Source organism: Schistocerca cancellata, chromosome 1 (assembly GCF_023864275.1).
Source record: "Schistocerca cancellata isolate TAMUIC-IGC-003103 chromosome 1, iqSchCanc2.1, whole genome shotgun sequence".
Taxonomy (NCBI): domain Eukaryota; kingdom Metazoa; phylum Arthropoda; class Insecta; order Orthoptera; family Acrididae; genus Schistocerca; species Schistocerca cancellata.
Genome location: NC_064626.1, coordinates 464435135 through 464461356, shown reverse-complemented (window position 1 = coordinate 464461356; position 26222 = coordinate 464435135).

The window sequence follows — 26222 nt, the reverse complement described above, 5'->3', positions numbered from 1 at the left end:
TATCACAAACACCATTTTGATTGTTTTAAGGCGCTTATTAACTGGATGATTTGTATACAGCATTGTGATAGATAATAACTGTGACGACTGTGGTATCCATTGTCTCTGCTAGTCATACTTTTCTGAACGGATATGCTTTCCCAAATGGAAAACATACGTATCTGTCACTGCCACCTCTAATCGTGATTTACTTATTGCTACTACAACCTAACGTGCCTACTGTCCCTGAAAACGTATATCGAGCTAAAGTTGTAGGTACCCCTGATCTCTGACCGTCCTACATGCCGGGACAAACACGTCGGCTGCAAAACACATTTTTGATACACGGAGATATATATAAATTCATGATTATTATTTCACGTCGTTCTGTTCGTTTTTAACGATGTTTTCCCTTCTTTACCACAACTAACCTTTTGCCAACGACTTCACTTATTCAAAATACTGTCATATTTAAAACTACGGAAGTGTAAAAATTTCGCATGGTTCACCTGGTGGTATCACATATTGTTTCATCCCAGGCGGCAAGCGAGTGGCGCAACGGTAAGTTTCGCGTCGCACCACCTTTGTTGCAACGATTCCTGTAGCATATTGTATCGTCTCAGTGCGAACCCGATCTTGATCGTTTTAACTTTTGATTGCTCTGTTTGTAATTCGCGACACGTAGGATTTCCATTCTTCTTTCTGAAGAAGAGAAATTTGTTAACATCGAGTATAGATTTAAGTGTCAGGAAGTCGTTTCTGAAAGTATTTGTACGGAGTGTACCCATGTATGGAAGTGAAACATGGACGATAAATAGTTTAGACAACAAGAGAATAGAAGATTTCTAAATGTGGTGCTACAGAAGAATGCTGAAGATTAGATGGGTAGATCACATAACTAATGAGGAGGTATTGAACAGAATTGGGGAGAAGAGAAGTTTGTGGCACAAGTGGACAAGAAGAAGGGACCGGTTGGTAGGACATGTTCCGAGGCCTCAAGGGATCACAAATTTAACATTGGAGGGTATAAATCGTAGAGGGAGACCAAGAGATGAATACACCAAGCAGATTCAGAAGGATGTAGGTTGCAATAGGTACTGGGAAATGAAGAAGCTTGCACAGGGTAGAGTAGCATGGAGAACTGCATCAAACCAGTCTCAGGACTGAAGACCACAACAATAACAACAACCACCTTATGCCAACGACTACAATTATTCAAAATACTGTCATATTTAGAACTATGGAAGCGTAAAAATTTCGCACGCATCACCTGGTGGTATCACATATCGTTTCCTCCCAGTCGGAACACGAGTGGCGCAACGGTAAGCTGCGCGTCGCGCCACCTTTGTTACGAGTACTATAGCATATTGTATCGTCCCAGTGCGAACCCGATCTTGATCGTCTTAACTTCTGGTTGCTCTATTTGTAATTCGCGACACGTCGGACTTCCATTAGGCGGCTACGGGAGATTTCTTTCAGCATGTATTGGTCTCTTTCTTGATCTGTTGTTATTTCCAGTAATTGTTTGATACCTGAAGGAAAAGAAAAGGAATTGTTTGTTAAAAATATCCTCAAAGAACTAGTTGAGTTGTCTTACATGATGACGAAAACCGCAAGTGCCGATGTCTCATAGTTATTTTTTAATTGAATTTGGAAGTCACGAAGGGCACTCTGTACTTTCAGCACCAAGCATGCAGATGGCATACGCGAGCGGAAGGAACGAGTGTCGCGGCCGTGTTGGCGGTGTGTGGCGTGGTTGCAGCTCCGACGCCTAACAAGCAGGCCAGGGTGCGCGCGCGGCCCGTGGGCTGCCTTTAATAATTCCGCAGGCGTCGCGCCGGTGCCGGTTCTGAGCCCTCCCTCAACCCTTCCCACTGCCCCCTCCCCCACCCGCACCCCTCCCACCGCTCCTCACAGCGCTATTCATTCCCCGGCGGCCACCTGAGACGCTCCGCAAGATACCGTCCCACCGCAGCGCGTCTACGGCGCGACCGTAATCCGGCCGCCGCCAGATATCTTTAACCGGATTTAATGAAGTCCTAGTGCCTCGCCTCATAACGCGGCGCACATTGTGTCCGTCTCCCATGCATATATCAGCAGTTAAGGCACGCAACAGGAGAAAGCGGAAAATTAAAAGAGCCTCTCGCGTGGGCTGGGTAGCGACCGCTGGTGATAGCGCGCAGCACCGCACCGCATCTCGCTAGCCTCCTAGATGAGCTCGGCCGCTGGCTCACGTAATTCAGTAGAGCGATCTTTTCCGGTCCGAGGCCGCCAAACTAAACATCCGAGAGAGGAGAGTAATTTATGTTAAAAAAACACAGCAGACTTAGCTCGCGCCTCTGAATGGGACGGTTTTGCGGCCAGGCGGAGAAAAGTTATTCACGCTCGGTGGCTGAAGAGCGCGCGGCCACGTATAAGTAGCACAAGCGACTATTCAGAAGCTGTGGGCTAACACGCCGAGTAGAATATTTTTTAATGGGTATTCCTTTGGGCCGGAGATACGGGCGTACCAGTCGTACTGGTGAGATGAAAGCACTGGGTTTTATAATGACAGAGTCAGTGATGCAAGGAATTCTTCAACAGATAATATTCATGAGTTCTGAGGATTCAAGGTATACATAGTAACACATTTCTTACAATTACATGAAAGATTAACGAGAACATTGCTACGAATAAGTCAAACGCAATACTGAGTAGAGCGTGGTAATTCAGGGCGGCGGGTAAGACTGCACAACAGCTGCATCTCAGTTCCAATAATATAGCTACTCTGCTGGGAACGAAATCCTCATGCGGCTCAGTCATTGTTTCCGTAGTTGATCTCTTGGTTCTAATTGCTGGGACATACTGCAGAAGCATACACCCTTTTATTGTGAAAGTTAATTACTGCTCAGGCAATAAGGGGCTGAGAAAGTTTAACTTAATACCACCATGTACTACAAGATATTTCAATTCTTGTGGTATATTAGTACATCGAAGTTCGTACAAAGTACTTTCCTGTGACGACAAGATCTTCAATCGCGTAGTACGGGGCAAAGTCACGCATCGCAATTAAGAAAACTAAAAAGAATAAACCAAAGAGAAAACTTGCGATTTTGATTAATCAAACATAAAGAAAGCAAATGTACACACTTTTCAGTGCGCAATTGTACTGAAAATTTCAATAATTCACCAACAGAAGACTGGATTTAATGTCGAAAGCGCGAGGAATACCAACATCAATACATAACATTCTTGACTCTTTATTTGTCGACTCTGTAAAATAGCACTTCCTCTGAATGAAACAGTTTCCTAGTACTTTATGTTTTTTACTTTGTGTGTCACAAGTGCTTGAATTTATTGTAAATTATAGCAAATTATACACTGTACACTTTTACTGTGTACCTTGTTTGTTACAATATACTTCTTACTGTTAAGTATGTTCTATGAACTGAGAAAGAAGCTTCATACCCAGAGATAAGTAAGGAAGAAGCAATGAATGGAAAGTATGTTTTTCTCATTTTAAAAAAATGTAAAAATTAAATTTAGCTTCACTAGAAATATATTTTTTTTCCAAATGCGCTTTACATTTTAACCCTTTCACACGCACTGGATACAGCTGTATACATTTATTGTTACTGTGTCGTAGAAATATTCTTCCTGAAAGGAAGCCTCAGTAACACGTTTATGAATGTTCAGTCTCTTCGTATTGCACAAGTGCCTCCACACGACGGGAATCTCTCCAAATATATCAACACGTGTATGTAGCAATGTGCAGCAACTTCTGACTACCAGAATACGGAAAAGTGGTTGGTTAAATGTATTCCATTGTATAGCTGAATGTTATTATTGTTCTTTCGTACAGAAATTATTGAAAGATCAGTCTATTTATCATAACAGTCAATATTTCTATGTTATTTATTTTTGTCCATAAAACGAAACATTGTGAGCAAAGTATATTTTAAAAGTCGGTCCATGTATTTGTATTAATCTTGCTTCTAAAATGAGTAAAAAAAATCAACCAAGGAGATTGCGGCAAAAATAAAAGAAATTCCTTAATCCAGAAATAAATTAACTTTGAAAAGGTTAAATCTCACATATACGTTTTGGCAACAGCTATATATCAACCAAAATGTTAGAACTGCCAGTTGAAATATTACTGTAATTCGTAAGGTTTCCTTCAGTACATCGCCAACTAACCTATAAGTGGCAGACTCGATCCACTTTACTCATAACGTAACGTTAAACCAGGTATAGTAAAAAAGTACACGTCTTCCGCGTGGTAAAAGAAGCACTGAGATAATCAGTCAAGGCTGTTGTACGACCATGACAGGGAAACAGGGGAAACGGTTATCACTAAGGAAGATAACTCCTAACTCACTTATTTGATACATAGTTTAATTCTTCATTTCTTTGCGTGTTTTTGGCACTTGCATTGTTTGATTCATAAATTTCGGGCGTATTATAGTATTTGAGAGTTGTAGCATCGCGTTTTAGTACCTGAATAGTGTAAAATCGCGTAGTCTCCTTCCGCCGCCGAGCAGTGTGTCAGCAGTGCGCAAGTAGCAGCATTACTGCATTTACTAGGCAACCTTGTATTTTAATAACCGTTTAAATTTTGTGTCGATTTGTTGGTGCTCTCTGTAGATTAGTTCAGACGTTCTTTGCACAACAGTTGTTAGCATGGATAGGGACTGCAACTGCTGTGTTCGGATTCAGGCTGAGTTGGCTTCCCTTCGCTCCCAGCTTCAGGCAGTGTTGGCTTCGGTCACACAGCTTGAGGCTGTTGCCTATGGGCATCACTGTGGGGGTCCGGATGATGGTTTGTCGGGGACGGCCAGCTCGTCCCACGCATCCCCCGATCGGACTACGACTGTGGCTGCCCGGAATACTGCCCGCATTGAGGCTGATCCCTCACCTGTGGTAGAGTGGGAGGTCGTCTCAAGGTGTGGCAGCGAGCGAAAGACATTCCGGAGGGCTGAACGGAAGGCCTCTCCAGTTTGCCTGACGAACCAGTTTCACGCTCTGTCTCAAGCTGATACTGATCTTCGGCCGGACATGGCTGCATGTCCTGTTCCAGACGTTGCCCCTCAGTCTGCAAGATCCGGGCGGTCTCAGAGGGTGGGCTTACTGGTAGTTGGGAGCTCCAACGCCAGGCGCGTAATGGGGCCCCTTGGGGATATGGCAGCAAGAGAGAGGAAGAAAACCAATGTGCACTCTGTGTGCATACCGGGGGGAATCATTCCAGATGTGGAAAGGGTCCTTCCGGATGCCATGAAGGGTACAGGGTGCACCAATCTGCAGGTGGTCGCTCATGTCGGCACCAATGATGTGTGTCGCTATGGATCGGAGGAAATCCTCTCTGGCTTCCGGTGGCTATCTGATTTGGTGAAGACTGCCAGTCTCGCTAGCGGGATGAAAGCAGAGCTCACCATCTGCAGCATCGTCGGCAGGACTGACTGCGGACCTTTGGTACAGAGCCGAGTGGAGGGTCTGAATCAGAGGCTGAGACGGTTCTGCGACCGTGTGGGCTGCAGATTCCTCGACTTGCGCCATAGGGTGGTGGGGTTTCGGGTTCCACTGGATAGGTCAGGAGTCCACTACACGCAGCAAGCGGCTACACGGGTAGCAGGGGTTGTGTGGCGTGGACTGGGCGGTTTTTTAGGTTAGATGGCCTCGGGCAAGTACAGACAGGGCAACAGCCTCAAAGGGTGCGGGGCAAAGTCAGGACATGCGGGGACCAAGCAGAAATCGATATTGTAATTGTATACTGTCGAAGCTGCATTGGTAAAGTACCGGAACTTCATGCGCTGGTAGAAAGCACCGAAGCTGAAATGGTTATAGGTACAGGAAGCTGGCTGAAGCCAGAGATAAATTCTGCCGAAATTTTTACAAAGGCACAGACGGTGTTTAGAAAGGATAGATTGCATGAAACCGGTGGTGGCGTGTTTGTCGCTGTTAGTACTAGTTCATCCTGTAGTGAAGTAGAAGTGGATAGTTCCTGTGAATTATTATGGATGGAGGTTACACTCAACAACCGAGCTAGATTAATAATTGGCCCCTTTTACCGACCTCCCGACTCAGCAGCATTAGTGGCAGAACAGCTGAGAGAAAATTTGGAATACATTTCACATAAATTTTCTCAGCATGTTATAGTCTTAGGTGGAGATTTCAATTTACCAGATATAGACTGGGACACTCAGATGTTAAGGACGGGTGGTAGGGACAGAGCATCGAGTGACATTATACTGAGTGCACTATCCGAAAATTACCTCGAGCAATTAAACAGAGAACCGACTCGTGGAGATAACATCTTGGACCTACTGATAACAAACAGACCCGAACTTTCCGACTCTGTATGTGCAGAACAGGGAATCAGTGATCATAAGGCCGTTGCAGCATCCCTGAATATGGAAGTTAATAGGAATATAAAAAAAGGGAGGAAGGTTTATCTGTTTAGCAAGAGTAATAGAAGACAGATTTCAGACTACCTAACAGATCAAAACGAAAATTTCGGTTCCGACACTGACAATGTTAGGTGTTCATGGAAAAAGTTCAAGGCAATCGTAAAATGCGTTTTAGGCAGGTACGTGCCGAGTAAAACTGTGAGGGACGGGAAAATCCCACCGTAGTACAACAACAAAGTTAGGAAACTACTGCGAAAGCAAAGAGAGCTTCACTCCAAGTTTAAACGCAGCGAAAACCTCTCAGACAAACAGAAGCTAAACGAAGTCAAAGTTAGCGTAAGGAGGGCTATGCGTGAAGCGTTCAGTGAATTCGAAAGTAAAATTCTATGTACCGACTTGACAGAAAATCCTAGGAAGTTCTGGTCTTACGTTAAATCAGTAAGTGGCTCGAAACAGCATATCCAGACACTCCGGGATGATGATGGCATTGAAACAGAGGATGACACGCGTAAAGCTGAAATACTAAGCACTTTTTTCCAAAGCTGTTTCACAGAGGAAGACCGCACTGCAGTTCCTTCTCTAAATACTCGCACAAACGAAAAAATGGCTGACATCGTAATAAGTGTCCAAGGAATAGAAAAGCAACTGGAATCACTCAACAGAGGAAAGTCCACTGGACCTGACGGGATACCAATTCGATTCTACACAGAGTACGCGAAAGTACTTGCCCCCCTTGTAACAGCCGTGTACCGCAAGTCTCTAGAGGAACGTAAGGTTCCAAATGATTGGAAAAGAGCACAGGTAGTCCCAGTCTTCAAGAAGGGTCGTCGAGCAGATGCGCAAAACTATAGACCTGTATCTCTGACGTCGATCTGTTGTAGAATTTTAGAACACGTTTTTTGCTCGAGTATCATGTCGTTTTTGAAAACCCAGAATCTACTCTGTAGGAATCAACATGGATTCCGGAAACAGCGATCGTGTGAGACCCAATTCGCTTTATTTGTTCATGAGACCCAAAAAATATTAGATACAGGCTCCCAGGTAGATGCTATTTTCCTTGACGTCCGAATGGCGTTCGATACAGTTCCGCTCTGTCGCCTGATAAACAAAGTAAGAGCCTACGGAATATCAGACCAGCTGTGTGGCTGGATTGAAAAGTTTTTAGCAAACAGAACACAGCATGTTGTTATCAATGGAGATACGTCTACAGACGTTAAAGTAACCCCTGGCGTGCCACAGGGGAGTGTTATGGCACCATTGCTTTACACAATATATATAAATGACCTAGTAGATAGTGTCGGAAGTTCCATGCGGCTTTCCGCGGATGATGCTGTAGTATACAGAGAAGTTGCAGCATTAGAAAATTGTAGCGAAATGCAGGAAGATCTGCATCGGATAGGCGCTTGGTGCAGGGAGTGGCAACTGACCCTTAACATAGACAAATGTAATGTATTGCGAATACGTAGAAAGAAGGATCCTTTATTGTATGATTATATGATAGCGGAACAAACACTGGTAGCAGTTACTTCTGTAAAATATCTGGGAGTATGCGTGCGGAACGATTTGAAGTGGAATGATCATATAAAATTAATTGTTGGTAAGGCGGGTACCAGGTTGAGATTCATTGGGAGAGTCCTTAGAAAATGTAGTCCATCAACAAAGGAGGTGGCTAACAAAACACTCGTTTGACCTATACTTGAATATTGCTTATCAGTGTGGGATCCGTACCAGGTCGGGTTGACGGAGGAGATAGAGAAGATCCGAAGAAGAGCGGCGCGTTTCGTCACAGGGTTATTTGGTAACCGTGATAGCGTTACGGAGATGTTTAACAAACTCAAGTGACAGACTCTGCAAGAGAGGCGCTCTGCATCGCGGTGTAGATTGCTCGCCAGGTTTCGAGAGGCTGCGTTTCTGGATGAGGTGTCGAATATACTGCTTCCCCCTACTTAACACCTCCCGGGGAGATCACGAATGTAAAATCAGAGAGATTAGAGCGCGCACGGAGACTTTCCGGCAGTCGTTCTTCCCGCGAAGCATACGCGACCGGAACAGGAAATGGAGGTAATGACAGTGGCACGTAAAGTGCCCTCCGCCACACACCGTTGGGTGGCTTGCAGAGTATAAATGTAGATGTAGATCGCATCGGTGAAAGCTCAGAATATAACAAATAAAGTTTCTTGAAGCATTTAAAAATGAAAACAGGACAACTTACCATACCTGTTCAAGCAGCTATTATCGCAAAATACATTGTGAGACGAAACCAGTAAGGACGCTCTACGTACAGGAAACTGTCGAGGCGCTGAGCTTGTGCTCAATCGCAAAACTGAACTCTGCGCGATTCCGTGCGCCACCGGCAAGAATTGAGTTGTAGCGAGCAGGGATGCACTGAAAACGACTAACTTCTTATTTGTATCGCAGTGATGGCAAATGTATAATGAACTTTTACTTACCGCTTGCGTACGTAACTGGCAATGCCAGGCCTCACAAATCTGAGGTAGATCTCCAGGTGATAATTGTATAACTATCATTGTAGACATGCAAGAACATATTTCTTTTGACTTTCAAATTTCAAAGGAAGTGTCCTTCCTCAGCGCGTAATTAACGGCAGAAATACTAAGACAAATCACAAGACGAGTGTGGCTTCGTTTAACGATGTTTTTCCTGATTGCTCTGCCGTAACATTTTGCGCTAGTTTCAGATTATTTCTGTACCGAACCATAAAATGACCCATATAATCAGTGTCAGATTAATAAGGCTAATTGAACAATACACATCGTACGGACCACTGTAATTCAGAACTAGTCTTCCCTTATACTTCTTACAATACTTACAAGCATTCATGCAAGAATTATAACTTTATACTTCAAAGATTGCTTTCTGCTACATGTGAATAAAATAAACCAACGAGTGTCACAAGAAGTATACAGTAGCAGTATCTGAAGCTTTTTTATAAATACTTTGCTGCTCTAGTGCTCTAAAGGCAAAGGCAGAAAGGTTATGTTTAATGTCCCGTAAGCGACAAGGTTATTAGACACAAAATTCATCGTTTGATAAAGAGAGGCAACAGGAAACTGGCCGTAATCATTTGAGCATTTGACAATAACCACCCTGGTATTTGTTGTATTCTATTTTGTAAAATTCATGGAAACCTAAAACCAGACGGCCAGATACATATCTGAACGTTGCGTCAACTACTGCGCCATTTCGTTCGGTGCATTTTACCAAGCAAACTATATATTGGCCACGACATCTTGGTAGATGATTGTTGCAGTGTCTGTGTGTTTATGGGTTGCATTTTTTCATATGACTTGTCAGGCCAATGGCAGCACGGCATCTCTTGCCACAATTGTCACAAGTGTATCTGGCTGCTGAGGCAGGAGCAGTGGTAGCATTGCGGAGCTTTTTCTGCCTTAATGTGTCTAACAAGCCTTCATCATGCTTCGACATTTCAGATGATGTATCATCACGCCACTCTGGTCTCATGCTAGCCCGTGCCTCCCATCTGTTTGTGTCGATTCCAAAGCTCTCCATATCTCGTTTTCAGGAGTCCTTGAACCTCAATACAGGACGTCCTACAGGTCTTTTAGCTATAGAGATCTCTCCAAGCATCACCTCACGTGGTAATTTGTCAGGATCCATACGGTGGACGTGTCCCAGCCAGCGGAGTCGTCTCTGCTTCAAGATAGCTGAAATACTGTTGCAGTTAGTTTTAGATAGCACTGCTTCGTTGGTCACTCGGTCCTTCCACGTTACTCCGAGGATGGACCTCAGGCACCGCATGTGGAAAGCATTAAGGCGACGTTCTTGTTTGGCATAGGTAGCCCATGTTTCCGATGCATACAAAAGGATGCTGAGGACGCAAGTTCGATATGCAAGAAGTTTGGTGGTCAAAGAGAGTTTGTTGTTTTTCCAAACACGTGTAGAGAGTTTGCCAAAAGTTGTCACAGCTCTTTCATTGCGAGCATTAATTTCCTTGTCAACAGACATGTTTGATTTTATAGTAGATCCAAGATAGCAGAAGTTATCTACGACTTGCAGAGTAGTGCCATCTAGTGTGATACTCGGCTTTGTGTTAGTACCCTGAACCATAATTACGGTCTTACTGCTGTTTACACTCATCGAGAATAGGTGGCATGCGTGACTAAATCTTGGTACTAGCTCTTGCAGCTCTACTGCGGAGTTCGCAACAATTGCAGCATCATCAGCATACAGGAGTTCACGAGCGACTATCTCGTAGCGCTTTGTCTTCCTCTTCGGAAGATTGACATTGAAAAGCCTTCCATCTTTCCTAGTATGCAGATGTAATCCAACATTGCAATTCTCGAAAGCCACTTGGAGCAGACCCGAGAGGAAAATTCCAAAAAGTGTTGGTGCCAACACACAGCCTAGAGAAAAACCAAGGAAACTATAGCTTGAAGAAAGTACTCAGACTTTATTTATTCAGTTACACAGTAATTTAAACAACTAACAAATCTTATCACCTAACTGATTAATTAGCTGTAGTTAAAACTAAAGAGAAGGAAACAAAACACCGCGTGCTAAACAGAAACACAAACTCATAAGAATAACGATGTCACATTCCAGGTATATACAGCATCGTTCAAGCAGCATTAGCTGCTTTATTCAGCCATAAATTACTTGTATAAGGATATTAGACACGTTTTGCTATTACAATTTAGAAATAATAAAAATAACGTAATTCATATATGCAGGCAATTACATACTTACTGGCCTAGGTGGACAAGGGTGGGATAGGTGATCTGCTGTGGCCTTTATAGTAGGAATCATCCTATCGTTTACCTGCAGTTAAGTTAGGAAAACCAATGAACCTAAGGCATGATAGCTGCGGTAAGATTGGGGTCTCTTTCCTTGTGAATACAGCGCCAGTCTGTTTAAAAGAGCCGGCCGCGGTGGCTGTGCGGTTCTAGGCGCTCCAGTCCGGAGCCGCGCTGCTGCTACGGTCGCAGGTTCGAATCCTGCCTCGGGCATGGGTGTGTGTGATGTCCTTAGGTTAGTTAGGTTTAAGTAGTTCTAAGTTCTAGGGGACTAATGACCACAGCAGTTGAGTCCCATAGTGCTCAGAGCCATTTGAACCATTTTTTTGTTTAAAAGAATAATACAACATTCGGTTTATCTCCGGTAAAAAATACTGTTTTGCAAAGAAGTATTTTAATCACGGAAAAATATGGCAGTATAATAAGGGGAGATAGCACTAGAGAAAAACGGTGCATGTTGCTGTGAACCCAGCGCCGCCATGTTAAATTCCTCAAAAGATTAGCAGACTACTATTACGACAGCTTTTTGTTCTTAACTTTCATCTTGCGGGGGCAACAGTTGTTGAAAACCGTGAATGTTACACTGCTTTCGTGAATAACACAGTGTCAGGAAAGGATTTTCAAACAAATTTCTGGTCTTATATGCGAACTTGATTCAGTAATACGACGTTAATGTAACGTGATCTTCAGTTTGAGTTTCTAATAACAAGGGAGGGAAGCATGTGCTGTGGAAAGGCTACTTTCGGAATTCGGCATTTTCCCTAAAACTTCTTGATAAAACTGATGTTCGGTTTACGTCGTCTTCTTGTAAATACAGAGCCCATATTTTGCTACGTTTGGTCGGCTCCAGTCTTACATTCATATGGCGCTCACCCAGAGAACTTTTCGAGTTGGACTTGTGAGGTAACTGGCGAGCTGTGGCGCCCTGAAAATATTCTAAGTTACGAGTTGGCGTGGCCGCACGGGCCGTTCGGCGGGCGCGAGCAGCTCGGCAGGCCAACCATGTGGTCCGGACGTTGGCCGAAGCGAGAGGGGTCCAGCCTGAGCGCGTGGCTGGGAAGTCTGTGGTGACGGTGTGTCGATGATAGAGACTTGTATGCCGAGAGTGCCAAAGATGGCGTACTTTGTGAAACCATCATACCAGACGTTTCACAGTTCGTATAGAAATTAATAGTAGCAGATGAATCACGATACCTCAAAAAGAAACAAGTACAATACTATTAAGTGCACGACAATTCTGATGGTGTAATCAGATTTTCAATGTCTGTATTAGTTTAAAGTTTAGTATCTGATGGTAAATTATACAAGTAACACCCAGCAACAAATTTCTAAAATATAAACGGTTCATCCGATTTCGTCGATCGATGTGTCTCTAGAAAGCTCTTAGTGTAAACCTAATTTGGTATGAATTACAGGCATGTAACGTGAATAGTAGATGAGTTATTGGAGGTCAAAGAGGCCGATTACTATCGATCGCGTCAGGCCATAAATACACGAAAAAACGGTAGTAGCATGCTTATAAATATATTTATTTATCTATGTCTTTGTTTATATCTGATATATGCTAACATGAAGAAATTAGAGTTTTAGAATGCACAGAGACGTTTGACTACTGGCCTCCTTTTGCTTGCTATTCCTTTGACATATGTCTATTTACACTACTGCCCATTAAAATTTCTACACCATGAAGAAATCCAGATAATAAAGGGGTATTCATTGGACAAATATATTATACTAGAATTGACATATGATTACATTTTCACGCAATTTGGGTGCATAGATCCTGAGTAATCAGTACCCGGAACAATCACCTCTAGCCGTAATAACGGCCTTGATACGCCTGGGCATTGAGCCAAACAGACCTTGGATGGTGTGTACAAGTACAGCTGCCCATGCAGCTTCAACACGATACCACAGTTCATCAAGAGTAGTGACTGGCGTATTGTGACGAGCCACTTGCTCGGCCACCATTGACCAGACGTTTTCAGTTGGTGAGAGATCTGGAGAATGTGCTGGCCAGGGCAGCAGTCGAACATTTTCTGTATCCAGAAAGACCCGTACACAACCTGCAACATGCGGTCGTGCATTATCCTCCTGAAATGTAGGGTTTCGCAGGGATCGAATGAAGGGTAGATCCACGGGTCGTAACACATCTGAAATGTAACGTCCACTGTTCAAAGGGCCGTCAATGAGAACAAGAGGTGACCGAGACGTGTAGCCAATGGCACCCCATACCATCACGCCGGGTGATACGCCAGTATGGCGATGACGAATACGCGGTTCCAAAGTGCGTTCACCGCGATATCGCAAACACGGATGCGATCATCATTGCTCCTGCCTGTGACGCAGCGTCAAGGGTAACCGCAGCCATGGTCTCCGAGCTGATAGTCCATGCTGCTGCAAACGTCGTCGAACTGTTCGTGCAGATGGCTACTGTCTTGCAAACATCCCCATCTGTTGACTCAGGGATCGAGACATGGCTGCACGATCCGTTAGAGGCATGCAGATAAGATGCTTGTCATCTCGACTGCTAGTGATAACGAGGCCGTTGGGATCCAGCAAAGCGTTCCGTATTACCCTCCTGAACCCACCGATTCCATATTCTGCTAACAGTCATTGGATCTCGAACAACGCGAGCAGCAATGTCGCGATACGATAAACCTCAATCGCGATAGGCTACAATCCGACCTTTATCAAAGTCGGAAACGTGATGATACGCATTTCGCCTCCTTACACGAGGCATTACAACAACGTTTCACCAGGCAACGCCGGTCAACTGCTGTTTGTGTATGAGAAATCGGTTGGAAACTTTCCTCATGTCAGCACGTCGTAGGTGTCGCCAACGGCACCAACCTTGTCTGAATGTTCTGAAAAGCTAATCATTTCCATATCATAGCATCTTCTTCCTGTCCGTTGAATTTGGCGTCTGTAGCACGTTATCTTAGAGGTGTAGCAATTTTAATGACCAGTAGTGTAATTTGTGTGTTAGAGCGTGTTTATGGTCCAGCCGTACGAATATTTATTTAATTTCAAGTTATTTAAATGTAAATCCAGTATTTCACAAGTGTTTCATTATGTTTGTGAATGTGCACTGGCTTGGAGACTGGGCTGGAGCGCTGTAGCCAATCACTGAGATCGTTTCCAAAAAGGATGCGTGGAGAGACGTATGGAGGTGGGGGAGGAGCATCGTTTCCGGAGGGGACACAGGAGAGTGTACAGGAGAGGACACGGGAGTGGGTGCTGGACGCGAAGACGCGAAGGGGACGCACAGTCGCGGGAGAGACTTGGGGAGTGTGGAGCAGTTTGCATGTGGTCGCGGGAGAAGGAAATATTTCTTCTTGTGTGATTTGCATGGCTTCTGCAGTGAAGAAGTAGTATGCGTTTAGAAATGAATATCTCGTGAGCTGTGATGTTGTTCATAATTAATTATGTGAAGTAGGAATCTCTTATTCAACTTATATTTTATTTAACTGCTGGACCATCGACACCAGTAAGTGTTTTGCAGAAATATACCACATTCTCAAAAGTACTTCTACTATCGCACTCATCATTTAAAGTCGTTAAAAATAGTACCTGCAGATTTTATTTAATTGCAATCTCTTATTTATAAATTTCTACATCACATTCGCAATTGCCGAGTGGCAGGAACCTTTGACCATTCGATTCATGTGTATATTCATATTGTATGCTGTAGACTCAGCAGTATTTGGCTTTTAATGTGGCAACTACATATCGCAGCCCCTAGACAACGAAACCAGCCAGCCAAAACTTTTAATATTTCAACTCTGGGTCTGTGGGTGCGTAGTTGAAGGCTACCAGACCATTTCGTATTACTTGAAAGCCCGCAGATTGATTGCAAGTCCCGAGTCATGACAGAAAACCATTACCGTAAAAGTAAACAACTCAACAAAAATCCATGCATATAAAGGAAAATACCACATACATAAGTCCATTTACAAATTAAATATGATTCCTTTACAGTTTAGACTATAAACAGAACGATTAGTACACAAGTAAATGGCGCAAGTTGGAACTTATGATCAAACTATTTCCTCCAGCAGCTAATGTTTGTGGCAACTAACACGGAGGACGTCGACTTCAAGAATTTGGTGTCTTGACAACTCCCCTTATTAAATCTCTACGTTTAAAAGGTTCTGGTACTGCTCTGCTCTTTCATTTCTCGCTCCTAGTCAGAACACAAATTATTTGTCTTGGAAGGAGGGTTGTGGTACGGAAGGAGAATGATCGATCCGGTTTATTGGGAGAATTATAGGAAAGTGTAGTTCAGCTGTGGAGGAGACAGCATGTAGGATGTTGGCGCGATGTATTCTTAAGTGCTGCACGAGTGTTTGGGGTCCACAACAGGTCGGATGAAAGAAGACATCGAAGAAATTCAGAGGCGGGCTGCTAGATTTGTTACCGGTAGGTTTGATCAGCGTGCAAGTGTTACGGACATGCTTCGGGATCTCAAAGAACGCTACTCAGGAAGTTTAGAGAACCAGCATTTGAAGATGACTGCAGAACGATCCTACTGCTGCCAACATACGATTCGCGTAGGGTGCACGAAGATGAGATACGGGAAATTCGGACTCATAAGGAGGTATTCAGACAGTCATTTTTCCCTCGATCTATCTGAGAGTGGAACAGGAAAGGGCATCACTGCTTGTGGTACCGGGCACCCTCCGACACGAAGTACACTCCGACACGCACCGTACGGTGGCTTGCGGTGTATGTGTGTAGATGTAGAAAGATGCGCAGGCTAACAGGCATTACCTGTTTTATTAATGAAACTTATTCAATTACCTTTACTATTAACTACTTACACCGTTATATTTAATCTTAGTCGGAGAACTCTTGAACTGTACGTGCTGCCCTTGCGGCGAGAGAAATGGCCTGGTAGTTAAGGTGGATTTGGGGCTTGTCACAACTAGTTCGTGCTCCTGCCTAGATCGATCACGTAACGCTATTTCGTTTACGTCTATATGACAACACTCATTGTTGCTATCGTTATAGCCGAATATGACTTTCAGACGTGACTCCAGCCTTTTGCAACTCGCACTTGAAAGCTAGCAACAGCGATGCCAACTGTCAGAGCTCTTCTTTCACTGTGCGGAGTATTCCACAGAGTATAGCTGTTATCTTAGAGAACGTCTATGTTTTACTAAAAGATGGACACAAATTATGCCCCGTTCAAGTAAATGTTCGTCAGCAAATACTTAAGTGATTATTAAAGATGTGCTTGATAATTAACTCTCTTTAACGGAAGCTCTACATAGGAAAATGAGATATTCTCTGAACACATGAGAAAGGGAAAACTTATTGGGATAGGTCACTTGAATAAAAATCAGATACGCCCGTTTCTCAGTGGAACTTGTTGTGTACTGAGCAGATACCGAGCTTCTTAAGAATTACTCTACACCAACTTTGCTTAGCTTCTTAAAAACTGTCTTGTCTTTTGCTTCCTCGTGGAATAACACCAGATCAGCAGACGTCTTGGACATACCAAAAAGATTCGCCCTGTCGACGGAATTTCAGAGGCGTCAAATTATATATGTGTGGGTAGCTCTGAGGTGAAAACTTCCTGTCAGATTAAAACTGTATGCTGTACCAGGACTCGAACCCGCAACCTTGCTTATCGCCGGTAGTACCCTTATTGACTCCGCTTTCCAGGCACTACTACCGACCCATATTCGTAGCTGTTTTTTCGCCGGTATTCTATTACGCCAAAGCGGGACCAGCACTCCTAGATAAAATGATATTGTCAAAAAACGTCACAGCCTATAATATGGTTTTCGGAATGAATCTTTCATTTGGCAGCGAAAGTTTGACGCTTGGAGCGATGAGCTAGAGGACTCAAGATATGAGAGCGGCTTGGAAGCCGTACGTCGGTAACTCAATTGATAAGACCACGGCCCCCGAAAACTGAGATTGAAGGTTCGAGTCCCGGTTGGCACACAATTTTAATCTGGCAAGAAGTTTCCTAGCAGTGCACATTCAGCTATAGAGTGAAGGATTCCTTGTAGAAAGTGGATTGTTATTTCGAAGAGTTTCCTAGCACACTCAAGGTATGACGTAGGACTGTTATGGTTTAAGCTACGTATCAACTCTGCAGATGATGGTTCAATGAATAAACTCGTTACCGTCAACCCGTTTATGCTGGTTTGTAGCATGGACACTCTCAATTGAATTGCCATTTCAGACGAAAAAGCCATTGACAATCACCGGCACAACGAATTACGACTATTCTCGTACCCAAAAAATCGTCTAGGAACTTCAGCAGCTATTTGTTATAAGCTGCTCTACTACCACGGATACTGCTCGTCTAGATTCATGTTACGCCTCTTAAGCGTGCGCATCATATATGATACATTATTTCTCAAGTCAACATCCCCTTTTCTTAACACGTACTATTCGTGCAGTGATGAAAGAGCTACCGTTAGAAAGGCTTTTTAACCGGCCTCTGACAGTGCATACCGATTTTCAGCTGAAATTTTGTATTCGTGGAAAACTTTCACATTAAACAGACACCTTCGTACCTATAATTTACAAAGCTAACTTATTACTCACAAATAAGAGAGCCCCTTATTATTTTATCTTATTACAAATATCATTTTAGTTGTTTTAAAGTACTTATCGACTAGATAATTTGTATACAGCTTTGTCATAGATAATAACTGTGGCCACTGCGGTATTCCATTACCTCTGCCCGTCGTACAAGTTGACTTTCATAAACGAATATACTTTAAGAAACGACAAACATATTGGCCACTATCGCCTTGATTTCAATTTACCTATTGCTACTGTGGCCGAAGGAGTTTACGTGAAATACGAGGTACAATTGAAGTCTCAAAATACAATTATAAGTTGTTGTAGCTTTAGTGACATAGCAAGCAAGATACGAACACTACGTTCTAAGCTACAGTTTTCGCATTTATTTACTTCTTTGTATGTTATATTCGTATTTATCATTAAACTTCTCTTCAAAAACAGGTAAATTAAAATATTACGGTCAAATATTAGAAATTACAAGCAATAATACATGGAAATGTATGTACAAGAATGTATCACAAATTCATGATCATTATTTTCAGTGATTCGGTTCATTTTTAAAGATGTTTTCTCCTCATTCCCACAACTTCCCTTAAAACTTAACAGTGTACGGAAATACTCGAGAAGACGGTCGAATGGCATACAGTTCTTAATAATGGCGAAACATTTTATCTCTGAGTCAATGACAGCCGTTTACAAGTGTGGTGTGGACCCTGAAAACGGGAACTACCGAAGTATATCAGGCAGTGAGACACAGAGCAACTTCGAAGAATGTAGTGTGGAGAGCCATTTATCGAAAGAGCAATGAACAGCACGGAACAGTTCCGTAACATCAACCATCTCATATAGCGATTATTTCAGCGTCGGTGTGATGTGTTCTTATAGAACCACGTCCGCTTAGAAAGTTCTCGTGTTACTCAACGCCTTCTCCAGCATATATGTCACATACTCAAATAGCACTATTTCCAGAGCCTATCGCCACTGAAAATGCGTGAGATCTGATGGGACTCCATCTAGTTTTATGAAGAGCCATACCCAGCAGTAGCCATAAGCTTATTGCTTTTTCTCAAGGGGAAGCGATCAGCACAGCATACTTCCGGAAAAACAACTGTCTCGTTAGATTGCTGTTCCTACAACATCGGTGATATGCGTTCTTTCAGAACAATGTTTTTTTTTCCCTCAGTTCTCACCTTACTCAACGCGCTGTCCAATATGTAAGGTGTAGCTAAATTCCCTTGACAGACTCCGAGGATTTATAGTGGGGACCAAGACGTTTAAGCTTAGCGTAGGAATTCATGTCCGGAAGTGTACCGATTTTCCATTACACGCAAAATGCTACAACACACGTTACTCTCTCACTCCTGCTCCTTGTCCTCTGCGTCAATTTGTAAGCAAGGCTCAACGAGACGACCGCTTACGACAGCACGGATACAGTACATCATCACCATGCTCCGGTCTAGACGATCACCAGTCCCTAATCCTCCAGCATTCGCCGCAGCCTTAACCCACGCCGCAGGGGTTCCGTAACTGAAGGATATCATATGACCTAGATGTAGTAGCCTAGCGGCTTCAGGTAGGGCGAACGAGCATTCCAAGGAATCAGGTCATCATGACATATATCCACTGTTGCCCAAATCTTGGGTCCAGATGACCTCGGATTGCACGTGAAAAATAAGGTCGATCGCCATCGCGCTGGAATCACATGTTTCGAAGCACAGACAATTGCGCAGCTTCCAAAAGCCCATGCAGTGTGCGGTCAAGGAATCGTCTTTGGCACCTATGAGATGTGGTGGAAGGTAAGGCCCAATCACACATCCATCAAGAAAACCTGCCCAAATACTCAGGCGTATTGTTCCTGTCACTCATGAGGGCACGCAGCTTGCGGGTTTCATCAACCCACACATAACTGTTGTGGGAACTGAGAACACCTTCGCTGGTGAACTTGGCTTCATCCGTGAAAAAGATCTGCTGTGGGAAGTCGTGAACGTCCACACAACGGTGCAAGAACGGCCTGCATAATTGGGCAGTAGTGCCTTTACCTCCTGGGGTTGTACGGGTGTAGCCGACACTCATGGGAAACATGCCAGACAGCTTGGTGATCCACATTCAGACTACCAGCTATGTTTCTGGCACTCGTAATCGTCTCCTTTTACACGGGATGGAGTACAGCCTCTTCCATCTCGTGTTTGCGGCGCTACCGTGGAGCGCCACAATCAGCCCTGCTGGTGGTCCTTGTAGCACTGTGTAGGAGTACAGTATGAACGAAAACCACAGGCGCAACCACATGTGCAAACCTTTGTGGACGGATACAGTAGTACAGTACGAACAAAGAGACCATAAGTACAACAGGAGATGCTGGCCTCTCTGGGCAGATCGCAAACTCAAATGAAAGGCATGTAAACCACGTGTAGTTGGCATGGAACATCTGGTGATCAATGAATGACGTACCTAATATCCGAGTCAGCGGCCCCGGAAACGTGAAGGATTTGAACGTGTGTTGTGGTATTTTGCGTGTTACAGGCAAATGAGTTCCTATGCTAAATTTATCCTCTTGGTCTCCAATACAAGTCCTCAGCGTTTCAAAACGGATTTTATTTGCACCCTCTGCAGGGTGTTCGGAAATTATAGTTACTAACTTCTAGGACCTGAAGAGATGAGTAACCCAGTACATCACTTGTGTAATTTCACTCAACAGTATCCAAGGAAATTCTCGAGTGTTCGTTGACGTGTTGTCTTCAACGTGATGCAATGCAGTCTCTTCCAGTTAGAATGTGTGGCACCTCTTTGGAACACCACAATCACGCCTGCAGACGGTGAAGGCACCCTTTCTGGAATCCATTGCGTAATTGTGGTGGAAATGGTGCGCGATTTAGTCGTACGTTGTGGAGAATTATCTTAGTAAAGGCGACGAGCAGCTCTTCAATTACCGTCAGCTTCTCCATTCAGACGGATCGTATCGGTGTATTCTGCAAACGAATAGTGAAGCATGTTGCTCTAACACCCAGAGTGACGTGAATGAGGTTCGAACCAGGTCAGAGAGGTAGGAAAAACGTGAAATGAAGTCAGCCTATCAGATGTACCCCCCCCCCCCCCCCTAGCAGAGATGTTTTCAAATGTCTGTAGCACGGGAATGTTACGTTTCCGGAAACGGGTTCCTATTCAAAAACTATTTAGTCACTCCTCTCTACATGTCCTAGAAGTATGTAACCGGAATTTTCGAACATGTATGTATTTGTCACATTCTCCGAACAGCACTATTTCCAGACCTTACTGACACTGAACATACGTGAGATGTGATGGAACTGCATCTGGATTTATTACAATATCGGCAGCATGCCCTCACCAGTCGAGTTAACATATTGGAACGGCCGTGGATCAGTACGTGTCAAAATGAGACCCAACAACTCTATGATAAAACTTCCTGGCAAATTAAAACTTTGTGGCGGACCGAGACTCGAACTCGGAACTTTTGCCTTTCAGAGGCAAGTGCTCTACGATCTGAGCTACCACGCACGACTCACGCCCCGTCCTCACAGCCCCACTTCTGCCAGTATCTCGTCTCCTACCTTCCAAACTTCACAGAAGCTCTCCTAGCTAGAGTTAAGATATCATAACCACAGAGGTAAGTTGAAAAAAGCCACCTCATGCAAGACGTTTTAAGACGTTTATTCCTTACTACTAAGACACTCCTACAGTCGAATCAACTTAAGGAAATCCTTGAAAACTGGCAGCACTTTTTACGACTTCCAACTACGAAGCACAAACGGCTGTAGGTGGAAAAGATGGCCGTCTGTAGATCTATGAGGAGGTGTTGCCACAGAGATGTACACGAAATTGTGTTGTAGACTCACGAAGCAGCTGCGTCCAGCGTACGGAAACTGTCCAATACCATGTTCCTCAATTTGGGTATTGTACATATAAATCTGTACATTATGCGTGTTTCTACCTGTTTGGGAATTTCACAGGTGTACTCTCAAATAAATGGAATTGAAATTTTTTCGATACTTCACTATAAACACAGTTCATATTTTGCTTTCGTTCATAACAGGAAATTGGCAAAATGAGCACCAGGGAAATGCTGGATTTATCAGCTAGTAGTAATACAGGGTGTTTCAAAAATGACCGGTATATTTGAAACGGCAATAAAAACTAAACGAGCAGCGATAGAAATACACCGTTTGTTGCAATATGCTTGGGACAACAGTACATTTTCAGGCAGACAAACTTTCGAAATTACAGTAGTTACAATTTTCAACAACAGATGGCGCTGCGGTCTGGGAAACTCTATAGTACGATGTTTTCCACAAATCCACCATGCGTAGCAATAATATGGCGTAGTCTCTGAATGAAATTAGCCGAAAACTTTGACAACGTGTCTGGCGGAATGGCTTCACATGCAGATGCGATGTACTGCTTCAGCTGTTCAATTGTTTCTGGATTCTGGCGGTACACTTGGTCTTTTAAGTGTCCCCACAGAAAGAAGTCACAGGGGTTCATGTTTGGCGAATAGGGAGGCCAATCCACGCCGCCTCCTGTATGTTTCGGATAGCCCAAAGCAATCACACGATCATCGAAATATTCATTCAGGAAATTAAAGACGTCGGCCGTGCGATGTGGCCGGGCACCATCTTGCATAAACCACGAGGTGTTCGCAGTGTCGTCTAAGGCAGTTTGTACCGCCACAAATTCACGAAGAATGTCCAGATAGCGTGATGCAGTAATCGTTTCGGATCTGAAAAATGGGCCAATGATTCCTTTGGAAGAAATGGCAGCCCAGACCAGTACTTTTTGAGGATGCAGGGACGTTGGAACTGCAACATGGGGCTTTTCGGTTCCACATGGATAGAGGTGTAAACTCTGGCGCATGAGACGATACGTGGACATTGGCGTCATTTGGACCGCAGCTGCAACACGGCGAACGGAAACCCGAGGCCGCTGTTGGATCACCTGCTGCACTAGCTGCGCGTTGCCCTCTGTGGTTGCCATACGCGGTCGCCCTACCTTTCTAGCACGTTCATCCGTCACGTTCCCAGTCCGTTGAAATTTTTCAAACAGATCCTTTATTGTATCGCTTTTCGGTCCTTTGGTTACATTAAACCTCCGTTGAAAACTTCGTCTTGTTGCAACAACACTGTGTTCTAGGCGGTGGAATTCCAACAGCAGAAAAATCCTCTGTTCTAAGGAATAAACCATGTTGTCTACAGCACACTTGCACGTTGTGAACAGCACACGCTTACAGCAGAAAGACGACGTACAGAATGGCGCACCCACAGACTGCGTTGTCTTCTATATCTTTCACATCACTTGCAGCGCCATCTGTTGTTGAAAATTGTAACTACTGTAATTTCGAAAGTTTGTCCACCTGAAAATGTACTTTTGTCCCAAGCATATTGCAACAAACGGTGTATTTCTATCGCTGCTCGTTTAGTTTTTATTGCCGTTTCAAATATACCGGTCATTTTTGAAACACCCTGTATATAATCAAGGAATCAATGGCGTAATATCTGTATAAGAAGAAGAAAAATGTAAGTCACTGATTTACAGCATTTATCGAGTTTTGATTAGTAGCTGGGTTCTGCTTAAGTGTGTCTGCCGATGTGTTGGCTGAGTTGAAGATTAATGTTCGTAAGTTGCATTCTTAGAGTTCAAGAAAATTATTTACGTGAAAGTGACATTTCGTTTATTCTTAGGAAGAGATATAGGTTCCGTGGAAGTGGAAATTTATGAGTAACTCTCATCCCACAAGACTTCCTGAAAACATGACGTCAATTCGACGTCACACGCAGTATCAACAATCTATGCGGCAAGCGCCATTTTTATTTGGAAATATTTAGCTATTTTGTATTCCAGTATGCTGTCTGAAGGTAACGGCGCTTTGAAATGTACCATAAGCACGTCATCGGTTAGACTGTATGTCACTTAATAACGCATCAATGATATAAGCCTTCAAGAGGTACTATGATAAGCGAGACATAAGACAAATACCATATGATAAAGCCACAACTTTTCTTTTTTGTTTTTTTAAAAAAACAGCGAAGTTGAAGGACTCAGGTTCGCATTCCACTACATGCTAATAAGTTTCTTCATCTTAGCGTTGTTAACACATTCTGGGACTTTATTATGAATGTAATGCAAGTATGTTGTGCAATATTCGAGGTTATTTAATATATTCATCTGATTACACAACGAAAGACGAAACAAATAATTGACTCTTTATTTCCGAATATGTGTCGATTTCGAAGTGTAGCTAAGCAGGAACGTAGTGGGACAGCTTGCACTTCTAAGAGTGAAATGATGATCAATAACATTCACATCCTCCCTTGTCACAAATATTCCACGGGTAAAACTCATTTCACAAGCCTTCCTACAAGCAAATGTCATTTCCGCCCATAACGACATGTGTGAGGGGTTACCCATGGGAGGGATGCCCGCACAGAACGCTCCCGAAAGTCGATAACAGTTTCTACGGCAGTCGGCATTGGGTGCAACGTCACAATGACGTCACGATTGCAGAAGGTATTGTAAAATGAGTGTTGTCCGCAATTTTTTTGTAGTCGCTTTAGTTACAATCTCTCCCTACACTGAGCACGAAAGTCAGATACCCGGAAAGAATATCTAGGGCTAGTTAACTGAGATAGTTAATTACTCAGGGATGTATATTTTTAAGATTCTTTGTGTAGTGTGTACTTGGAGCAATGGCTAGGTGCATTCAAGTTCGAACGGGCTATTGATGAACCTAAACACTCATTCTAATACAGGCTCCATCAACAGGAGGTATGCCACACACTCGAGGCTCCCTGTTCCTTACACCTCTCTGCAAGAACACGTTAAAGTTTGCAGAATGAATTTTTCACACTATGATGCAGTGTGCACTGCTGACGGAATTAAAGCCGTTTGCAGACAGTCTCCCGAACGAGGTCGGTTACTCTCTACGGAAATGCAGTTACGAACCGTGTTATCCAGGAAAGGCTGATGACCCGACTCTGAGTTTTCCATTCTCGTAATACTTCTTTCCTGCTGTCCTCTGTTGCTGCTTGAACGAGGTGTGTATGGGAGTTTCACTAAAATTTGGAACTTACGAGAGATCTTCAGGTACAATTGACGCTATGGAAATATGAAATAGAACGAAATGTAGTGTGGCATTGGAGCCATAAGATTCCTTCCACATATTTGGCTGAGGTTACAGCTGATGAGGCTTGACGTAAGAGACTGGCTGAGAGAAATACAATAGATTGTGAGAAATTACGCCAGTTTAGTAGGAGAATAACTTGACTGTATGCCGGCACAGAATGCAAAGCGCCAAATTTGTCAGTTTCATTTATTAATATTCGATGAAATATAATTGAGATTTTATTTTATGCGAAGCTGAATGCAAGCTCAATAGCGAAATTCAGTTCATTTACGTCACATTCAATTTTCTTAACAATTTTCTGTAACATTAGAATAACGATATTCGGACGAAGCACCGCGATCCTTCGGCTCCCGTCAAAAGCGGGTTCCGAATCAAAGTGATTCGAGCTGTTTAGTCAGTCTGGAGAGAGGGGTTGGACGGTATGGTTCCCATTAATGGCAGCTCAATTCAGATCTTGTATGCGACCCACATAGTAATGTATTCAAACAATGCGACTCTGCGTGCAAGAAAAAGAAGACTATGGCATGAATGTATAAATTTTGTGAACATGTTCTCTACACGACAATGTAATAGTATTGTGATTGATTTTAATATGAACTTTAAAACGTGTAACTTTGTAATCAAACATAAGAAAAAGAACTTTTTAGCAGTTTATAGCCTTATCTGCACCGTGTGGTATCATTGGAAACTATTGGTATCCATAGTTTCGAACTTATCAGGTCCTTTAGTAGAAATTAAAATGTTAGCCACCTCACTAGTTATTTTACATTCTCTCTCTCCAAGGGCAAAGCACGCGCGACCAGAGCTCTACATCTGGACTGGGGCAACCTAATCTGTGTGAGATATCGAGTCTGTGTTCAACAGCAAAGCGGCAGAATACGACTAAGCCTCCCACATGTTCTGCTTTTCCGACACAAGTGGAGGTAGTTAAATGTCATTCGTGGTAGCGCTGAGGAGGGTAAAAGAAGGATGAAATAATGTCGGATTGAGTGTCGATTTGGAAACAGTTATCGTCACATTCAGTAGTTAACTCAGTTTTGACTTGACGAGAAATAGATAAAGCTCATAATATACATCCATATTCTTTTTCTCATTCCTCGGCCCCTCCCCCTGCCTCCCCAGCCCCCACCAATTCAGCTCTGCAGTAGAGGAAGAGTGGACAAAGTGTATTCCAGTGTCGCAAGAAAAGATCACCGAATCATATTATTAGAAATATGGTTTCATTGTTCTTACGTTCTAGCCAGGTAATGAAATGGGTAAAAGATATATGAAGATGAGTCTTCGCAGCATATAAAACGCTGTAAGTCAGTAAGAGAATAAGACTTAAATAAAATAGTCGTACAAGCTGGCATTCCCAACTTTTTTCCACGTTTTCTGAGATACGTTGAACGGTTTCTGACGTCT